Source organism: Conger conger, chromosome 12 (assembly GCF_963514075.1).
Source record: "Conger conger chromosome 12, fConCon1.1, whole genome shotgun sequence".
Taxonomy (NCBI): Eukaryota; Metazoa; Chordata; class Actinopteri; order Anguilliformes; family Congridae; genus Conger; species Conger conger.
In genome coordinates, this window is record NC_083771.1 from 49,020,662 (window position 1) to 49,030,243 (window position 9,582).

At 48.1% G+C, this 9,582-nt stretch overlaps 1 protein-coding gene and 1 long non-coding RNA gene across 2 annotated transcripts in view; one reads left to right on the plus strand and one right to left on the minus strand.

Annotated features, from left to right (window-relative positions):
• Positions 1-1,085, plus strand: part of LOC133141791 (long-chain fatty acid transport protein 6) — a 24,605-nt gene extending 23,520 nt beyond the window's left edge. The window contains exon 10 of the mRNA XM_061262529.1: positions 1-1,085. This exon is cut by the window's left edge and continues 580 nt beyond it. The gene's annotated coding sequence lies outside the window, so the exon portion shown is untranslated.
• A 5,233-nt stretch (positions 1,086-6,318) lies between these two features.
• LOC133141794 (uncharacterized) lies at positions 6,319-9,579 on the minus strand. Its single transcript, XR_009710125.1, has 3 exons — positions 9,431-9,579; positions 8,110-8,201; positions 6,319-6,450 (listed from the first exon to the last, which is right to left on the minus strand). It is a non-coding gene; the product is annotated as an uncharacterized LOC133141794 (long non-coding RNA).
• Between the last annotated feature and the right edge of the window lie 3 nt (positions 9,580-9,582).

Here is a 9,582-nt window from a genome sequence, read left to right on the forward strand (position 1 = left end):
GGTCGCTAGTGGCTTTACCCACACGCGGCTGCTCTGTGCTGTCCAATCATGTGATGAGGGCAGGATCAGGGATCATGTGACCTGGATCAGTACATTTCATTTGAAATGCCTTCATATCCAACAGTCAGAGTTCCTTGGAGCTTGAGCATGACTTGAGTATCTTGATTGTTTACTGATTAATACACATGGCCTTCTTTTGAGATGGCCTCTCACTCACACTGACTGAACTAGGGGTCTAAGACAAGGGTTCAAGAACAATAACTGACCAAAAAAGGCTCTCTGTGGTCATCTCCCAAGCAAGAGAACAGTGCTCTACAAATGTCTTCAAATAAACTAATACAATTGTCCCAAACTTCCAGGGGAAGATTACATTTTTGTTGCCATATTTAAGGTGATTTTGACTTACTCATACATTTTCACAACTCAAATGATTTGTGTTTACAATCATGAACATTGCTGTACACACTAGTGCATTAGCATTGTGTCCGTTGAATATATGCCACGCAAATGTCAAGCAGTCCGTTTCCTTTCCAGATAATGCTCCTTGGAGGGGTAATGTTGTTCAAATTTGGTCTTGTAAACAGTAAACAGACGTGATGGCATTCCATTGAGATTTTATATCCCTCAGCTAATGACTGGACATGCAGGGTTAGGGGTGTCCTGGGACTGTACAGCTAAGGTAACGCAGAATATGCTCTGTGTAGATTAGTGCTACCTATAGAGTAACCAGCACTGAGGCAGCTGAAAATATTAGCGGTAACAGTGTCCTGAATATGTATTTGAAGTGTAAATAATGCAAGGTATAGTCAGCAGGATAATGTCACGCATGTTTAGACGTGAATGTTTCACACAGTTCAGAATCCGTATAACTCAAAAAACCTGCTGTACAGATGTTCCGCAGACTGCCGGGGCTGACTGCCCCTTGATCAAATGCACGTGTATCTTTTTTTCTGTGTGTCTCAGTACACAAAAATGCACACCACAGTCCACATTTTACTGTGCATTGTAATCGTAACTCTTTAATATGTAGACTTGTTGTTAATAGATGTACTTCCTAAATAAAAAATAAACACAACGGATGCTAATGGTTTCAGTGCCTGCATGTATTCTTTTTACAGGTTGGGCTAATTTTGTTTTGTTCTTTTAAGGTCTTTTGTCTGTTTGTGCAGCAAGGCAGCACATCTGGCTGATTGTAAAGGTGGGGTCAATGCTGTGCTGATCTTATTGTGGCTACACTGGGGCTTGTGGGTCTGAGTTGAGCAATCATAGGCTAGAGGCTGCCCCTGTACAAGACTGTGGGAACTGAAGTCCTCTGGGTGGCTGGTTAGAGAACAGACACTCACACACAGTGCCCTGTGCATAGTAGACATTATTATCCTAAGGTCGTAGGTCACAGGTCATAGGTCATAGGTCACGGCCTCAGACCCTTCCCCAGGGGCCTGATAGGGGCCCTCACAGGGGTGGGGGGCCCAATGTCACTTTGTTTCCTGGGGCCACGAATTACCCATCGCGCCCCTGTAGTTACAGGCCTGCTGAAATCATACATGCATGATTTTTCAAAGGACAGTTTAAAAAAATACAAAAATACAAGTTACAATCTAAAAATTGTAAAACTTACTCTGTAGGTTACAAGTAGCTACAATCACTAGGTGTAGGGTGAAAATCAATACGCAGAACCCAGCAGTGTATATTCACTTATTTCTTCACTGGGGGGCGCTATTAAGCCATGGCCCGATATTTTTAAAGGCTGTTAATTGGCTGTTCACAGAATATTGAATGATATTCCACTGATGCCCAGAATGTGACGTTTACATCCTGAAAATAGACTAACACAGTTAAGACCGCGTAGTTACACAAACTGAGCTGTATAAATGGAAAGTTCAGGAAGACACACCCGGGTTAGAATCAGTGTTCAGTGCCTACTTCTGTTCTGGTGAGCAGACTGAGCAGCCTGCAGGTCAGGACTGAAGCTGAACACCAATATCCCAGAGAGGAGACAGAACCACTCACACGCGCATCATCAGTGCTCAGCCCGTTTGGGGACATTGCATTTCATTAATGGCACTGGACAGACGCTCTTATCCAGAGTGACGTACAGTTGATTAGACTAAGCAGGAGACAATCCTCCCCTGGAGCAATGCAGGGTTAAGGGCCTTGCTCAAGGGCCCAACGGCTGTGCAGATCTTATTGTGGCTACCACAATGGATGGATTAGAACCACCAACCTTGTGGGTCCCAGTCATGAACCTTAACCACTACGCTACATGCTGTGTAGTGATGGCACTGCTCACTGACTGCAAAGACAACTAAAAAAAAAGGCCAATTAAAGTACGGTGAGGTCCGTAAGTATTTGGACAGTGACACAAGGCCTGTAATTGCTACACGATTCCCTCCATACACACTAACATACCCGCAAATTAAAGCGGTGTGAACCATGTAGGAACTGCAAGTCCAACAATTGCGTCACTGTCCAAATACTTATGGACCTCACTGTAGATGTGAAAGGCTTTGAAGCTTTGAGCTTCATTATCTTTTTAAATGCAATCCTCTTCTTTTTACTGAGAGGGCTGTCTGTGGTTACTGCCTTTGCTGTAATATTTCAGGCTTGACTTTGTGTCATTTCCGCTTAAGATTTACAAATGTTTCTTTATTAGAGATGACTGTACTTAACTTGGTGAATCCTTATACCAGTTATACCTGGTGAAATACTAACTCTTTAGTTACTGGCAAACTTTGACAACACTTCTGCAAATCCCAAGGATCATATTACTAAGCAAATCAGCAAGAACAAGCTTGCTGTGATCACTGGCGAAAACTGAGGCTTCTTTTGAAAAACTCTCAGTGATCTGCAGGATTCACACAGGTGCCTGTAGGGTTAACCCCTCCCGAAGAGCCTGCTTTTCTAACACAAGCCTAAAAATGACATACTGTAGCCAAAAATAAGTGGTTACTATTCTTGAACCCCTTTGACTGCAGGCATAAACCTGGACTCTTCTGAAAGGCAAGACTCTGAGAGTCTGAATGTGACTAAAACACGGTAACCGAAGCTCAAACACAGCATAGCAGTACTAATCTGGGTGCAAATCTTTATAAAGATGGAGGTTCACAGAGCTCACCCAACACGCAGTCACACAGGGCCAGGACACGGACATCTAGTGAGCAGTTAATCATCAGAACTCTCGTCCGATTTCCTCATCATCTGTCGTGTACAAAATCCACTGCCTGTCAGAACAGCATGGCCTGCACTGCAGCTCAAACTGTCGGCCGTCTTCCCTCACAGATCGCCTTCCACAGGATCACCTTCCACAGGATCACCTTCCACAGATCACCTTCCACAGGATCACCTTCCACAGGATCACATTCCACAGGATCACATTCCACAGGATCACCTTCCACAGGATGACATTCCACAGGATCACCTTCCACAGGATCACCTTCCACAGGATGACATTCCACAGGATCACCTTCCACAGGATCACCTTCCGCATCCAGCCAGTAATGCACAGCCCAAGGCCGTTCTCAGCCTGACTCGTTCTGAGAGGCGATTACCAGCTCGGCTAACAGGTTCCGCTTTAGCAGCGCTGAGGTGCCCTGCGATCCGCACTCGCTCTGCTGGAGGTTCCACACTGTCACTGTGGCAGACTGCAGGAGCACTGTTGGCGTGTTCTCCCCGTGTTTGCGTGGGATTACCCCGGGGGACTCCGGCCCCCTCCCAAAGACGAGCATGTCAGGCTGGGGGCACTCGCACCTGGCACAGCCTCAGACCTGGGGAGGTCCCTGGGCGAGGTCCCTGGGCGAGGTCCCTGGGGAGGTCCCTGGGTGCTGCACGGCTGCCCACTGTAGCAAGGTACCCACCAAGTAACTAGGAGGGGTCTAATGCAGCGGACAAATTACCCCACAGGGTTCAATAAAGTACATCTCATCTTATTTAAGGAATAAGGCTTGGAGTATATAACACTCGTGGAGGATAGTATCCGGGCTACAAGCTATGAAAGGACCGAAAACTATTTTTTAAATGGCAGCCAGCACTATTTATGGGGCTCAACTGAATCTCAGGCCCATGAAAGCAAACTGGTGTGTTCTGGAACTGCTTCCCACGGGAAACGCAGCACAGCTACCCAAGGTTCCCACGGGTGCTAGACCTGAATCAATAGCATACAAGACAACTTGAAAATATATATATATATTATTTTAATATAAAGTATGCCGTTATACTGGTTAAATCTCCTCCCCCCCCCCCCCCACCTCCACCCCTCCCTCGAGCGTCTGGAGCCTCAGCAGCGTGCCCTGGATGTGGAGCCACAGTTCACTGGAGGTGGCTGGAGACCTGGGGAGCCCCTGTTTTTACGCAACCCCCCCCCCCCTCCCCTCCTCCCCCCCCCCCTCCCCGCGCTTGTGGGATGTGCCTCGCCCTGGTATCTGGGACATCTGCCGGATGCAGGTCGCCCACAGCGAGTCCTGCAGCCATGGAGCGAAGCCACAGAGCAGGCCTGCTCCCAGCCTCAGTGACACTGGCCCCTGGCTCCCCACCGCAGACGGGCCCTGCCGCTAACGCAGCTCTATTCCTGTACGCCCCGGCCCCCGCCCCCCGGCCCCCGGCCCCAACACCTGCAGCACGGCGTGAGCCGGACCCCCTCTCTCACACGGCCGCCTCCACACCCCTCCACACAGGGCCGTTCAACTGCCACTCTGTGCGGCTTCTCCAAGAGGGCTTATCACCACCACACACACACACACACACACACACACAACACACACACACACACTCACAAACACACACACACAACACACACACACTCACACTCACACACACTCACACACACACTCACACACACACTCACACACACACTCACACACTCACACAACACACACACACACACACACACACTCACACACACAAACACACACAACACACACACACACTCACACACACACACACACACACAACACACACACACACACACACACAACACACACACACACACACACACAACACACACACACTCACACACACAACACACACACATACACACACACACACACACACACACACACACACACACACACAACACACACACACTCACACACTCACACACACAAACACACACACACACACACACACTCACACACACACTCTTTGGCGGGTTTCACGAAGCCACCCAGACCAAGAAGGTGTGCTGCTGACTGAGAGTAGGCCTCTGTGTGCAGTTCTGTGCGCGGCTCTGAAATATTCGAGTAAAGCAGGGTGTAGGGACGGGCACACCCTGACTGCTCCAGAGGGCAGTGAATAGCCTCCTGTCCGGGCAAACCTCCAGCCCAGGCAAACCTCCCGCCCAGGCAAACGTGTGAGGGCCTCTCCCTGACCTGCGCGTGAGGGCCTCTCCCTGACCTGCGCGTGAGGGCCTCTCCCTGACCTGCGCGTGAGGGCCTCTCCCTGACCTGCGCGTGAGGGCCTCTCCCTGACCTGCGCGTGAGGGCCTCTCCCTGACCTGCGCGTGAGGGCCTCTCCCTGACCTGCGCGTGAGGGCCTCTCCCTGACCTGCGCGTGAGGGCCTCTCCCTGACCTATATAGAGGACTATTTGAAACGTTTACGTCTCAGTCCTCATGTTGACGCCAATTATATAGGGGAAGCAATGTATAACTGCAATTAGTAATCAGTCTCATAAAATGACATCTGAAATATCTAATCACAAATTTAATAATTAAAATAACCAATATTAGCGATTAAACATACAGGTAAAATGAAGGATGGAGTTCTTCGGAAGACTAATTTGACTCGGCTCTCATGTCATGCAACACCAGAACAAAAAAGATAATTTATTAAACAAAACTACGAACATAGAGTACACAATGACTAATCAAATAGCGGAGAATGAATGCTAACAAGGGAATGTGCGTCTGCGTGTATGTGTATGCGCGTATAAAGGAGAGGTGTGTGTGTGTGTGTGTGTGTGTGTGTGTGTGTGTGTGTGTGAGAGAGTGTGTGTGTGTGCGCGTGCGTGCGTGCGTGCGTGACGGTGAGGGTGTGTGCAGAATTTGTTTTGTCTCTGGACAAAGAGAGGGGAGGATACGGTTTGTTTGTATAGTGTGCGGTAGTGGTTATTATTGGAATTTGGAAAAGTTAGCTGTGGTTAGTAGTAAAACACGTGTGATTACAGGTTACATAAGCGAACCGATTCACATAAATAAGCTACAGTTAACAAGCATACTCGTATAATAAAGTGAACTAACGTCACAGACAGAAAACAGGCAAACCACAACAGTGGCTAAACTAAACAGTGGCTACTGCCGGGGACATTTGGTCAGTCTTACTGAGTCGGTTGACGCGTTGCTGTCTCCGGTCGTGGATGTCCTGGAGAGACGCCATGATGCAGCCGTAAATGGGGGATTTCTGTGGTGAGCTGCGTGCCAGTTGGTGTCCTTGGCTTTCACCTACGCAACGTGGTGAGGCTAAAAAGATGAAAAGTCTGAAAGGTGAGTGTGAGTGTGTGTGAGTGAGTGTGTGTGAGTGAGCGTGTGTGTGTGAGAGGGTGTGTGTGTGTGAGTGTGTGTGTGTGTGTGTGAGTGTGAGTGTGTGTGCATGATTGAGCATGTGTGTGCATGATTGAGCATGTGTGTGCGTGAGTGAGCGTGTGTGAGTGTGAGTGTGTGTGAGTGAGTGTGTGTGAGTGAGCGTGTGTGTGTGAGAGGGTGTGTGTGTGTGAGTGTGTGTGTGTGTGTGAGTGTGAGTGTGTGTGCATGATTGAGCATGTGTGTGCATGATTGAGCATGTGTGTGCGTGAGTGAGCGTGTGCGTGAGTGTGTGTGTGTGAGTGTGAGTGTGTGTGAGTGAGTGTGTGTGAGTGAGCGTGTGTGTGTGAGAGGGTGTGTGTGTGTGAGTGTGTGTGTGTGTGTGTGAGTGTGAGTGTGTGTGCATGATTGAGCATGTGTGTGCGTGAGTGAGCGTGTGCGTGAGTGTGTGTGTGTGTGTGTGTGTGTGTGTGAGTGTGTGTGAGTGTGTGTGAGAGTGTGTGTGTGTGTCTGTGAGTGTGAGTGCGTTTGTATGTGTGTGCGAGAGTGTGTGTGTGAGAATGTGTGTGTTTGAGTGTGTGTGTTAGTGTGCGCGATCACAGATATGCTGTACGCATCAACACACACACACACACACACACACACACACACTCACACACACTCACACACACACACACACACACACACACACTCACGCACACGCTCACTCACGCACACACATGCTCAATCATGCACACACACTCACACACACACACACACACACACACACACACACACACACACACACACACACACTCACACACACTCACACACACACACACACACACACACACACACACACACACACCTGATCCCTTTAATACCTGCAGGAGGCAGCATGGATTCCCTGGACCATCAGCCCCCAGTGTGGGACACCACCAGAGCCACTCACCAATAATCTATTCTTCTTCTTCTTATTATTATTATTATTATTATTATTATTATTATTATCCACACAAACAGAAGGAAGGGCAGAAGGAAGCCAGAATCTTGTGTGTGCTGAAACAACACTCCAGCGGTTGGTTACATTTTCGGACAGAATTGCAATTGTTGCATCGTAGAGAGCATTTTATTTGGATTTGAGAAGTTTCTATTCACTAGCAGTTATTAGTCCTTGTATTTATATCCATGGAGTCAGAATGTGTGCCTCTGATCAGTTAACGATCGGGCTGTCTGCTGGTGTGTTGAATCCTTCTGTAAGGAACATCGCTTCTGGACAAGGCAGTGTTTAAATGTTCTTCCAGATAAGGCTTAATGTTCTAGGTCAACTGCCTTACATCCACAGCAAGATCAGTGCTGAAATAATCCTTCCACACACTATGCATTTGCACTTCATTTGTATGTGGAGCGAATAGAAACTTAAATCCCATTTTCCTGCGACGGTCGGCTGTTTAAACCCCCCAACATATGCCGTAGTCCACCACTAGAGGGCGTCAGAGCCCCAATAAAAATTAAAACGATTTTGCTTGGCGGTTCTCAGACTGACTGACACGGCTTTCTGCATTGTTACACGGTACACAATACAGTAGCATACATACTGAAGCAGTGCGGGTTAAGTACCTGAGCACAGGGGCACAGCTGTGTCCTGGGATTCAAACCTGCTACCTTTAGGGTACAGGTGCCACTCCCCTCTGTGTGCGTGCGGCTTGGGGCTACAGTGGGAAAAGAAGCAGCGTGTGTCAGAGAACCGCAGGTTGTCAAACCAAAACAACAAATGAACTTAACAATAATCATCCAGCAACTACTCCTAACATTCCAGTGTATTGTAGCAATAATGTAGTAATGATTTATTGACTTTCATTATCTCATTATTATTATATAATTTCTTATTTTCTTTTATCCAAAGCACTTGAACCATCAACCCGCCCAGGTGCCAGTCAAGCACCATAGCCCCTAAGCTACAGGCTGCCCCAGTCATGTACCTTAGCCACTAGGCTACAGGCTGCCCCAGTCATGTACCTTAGCCGCTAATCTACAGGCTGCCCCAGTCATGTACCTTAGCCACTGGGCTACAGGCTGGCCCAGTCATGTACCTTAGCCACTGGGCTACAGGCTGCCCCAGTCATGTACCTTAGCCACTAGGCTACAGGCTGCCCCAGTCATGTACCTTAGCCGCTAATCTACAGGCTGGCCCAGTCATGTACCTTAGCCACTAGGCTACAGGCTGCCCCAGTCATGTACCTTAGCCGCTAATCTACAGGCTGCCCCAGTCATGTACCTTAGCCACTGGGCTACAGGCTGGCCCAGTCATGTACCTTAGCCACTAGGCTACAGGCTGTCCCAGCCTTAGCCACTAGGATACAGGCTGCCCCAGTCATGTACCTTAGCCACTAGGCTACAGGCTGTCCCAGCCTTAGCCATTAGGATACAGGCTGCCCCAGTCATGTACCTTAGCCCCGAGGCTACAGGCTGCCCCAGTCATGTACCTTAGCCACTAGGCTACAGGCTGTCCCAGTCATGTACCTTAGCCACTAGGCTACAGGCTGTCCCAGTAGCGGTAAAATAACAGGATTTAGAGAAAAGATATTTGCCAGTCGGCGACAGATTTATTGACAACAGAGAACAGAACTGCTTTTTTAATATATAAATCAAAGCCAATCTCTTGATCAGTTAAGGCTGTTGAACATAGCCTCCCATAGCTGGACAGTTAGAATAATTTGAACACAATGCAGGCTTGGCTCGTCGCCATTTGCCAGTCAACTGGCACTTCATTTTACACAGACGGTTTCTGGTTTCAACACTCTCAGGAAACAAGACGGAACTGATTTCACCGGTCAATTTGTATTTAAATCTTATTAAAATGGCTAACGGTCTAATTATTAAAGAGCAACTTGTAGCTCATTAATGGAGAAACACGGAGAGGTTACGAAAACTAAGTTACCTTACGAATGTTACCACGATCCAGTCGGTTCTTGGCTTCCTCGACGATGATATTCAATTGTCATGATGCAAGTGGCATTTTGTCGATATTTTGGGGACTCCAACTCGACAAATTACTTTGTTATAGGATCGTGTCAAGTAAAATCACATATT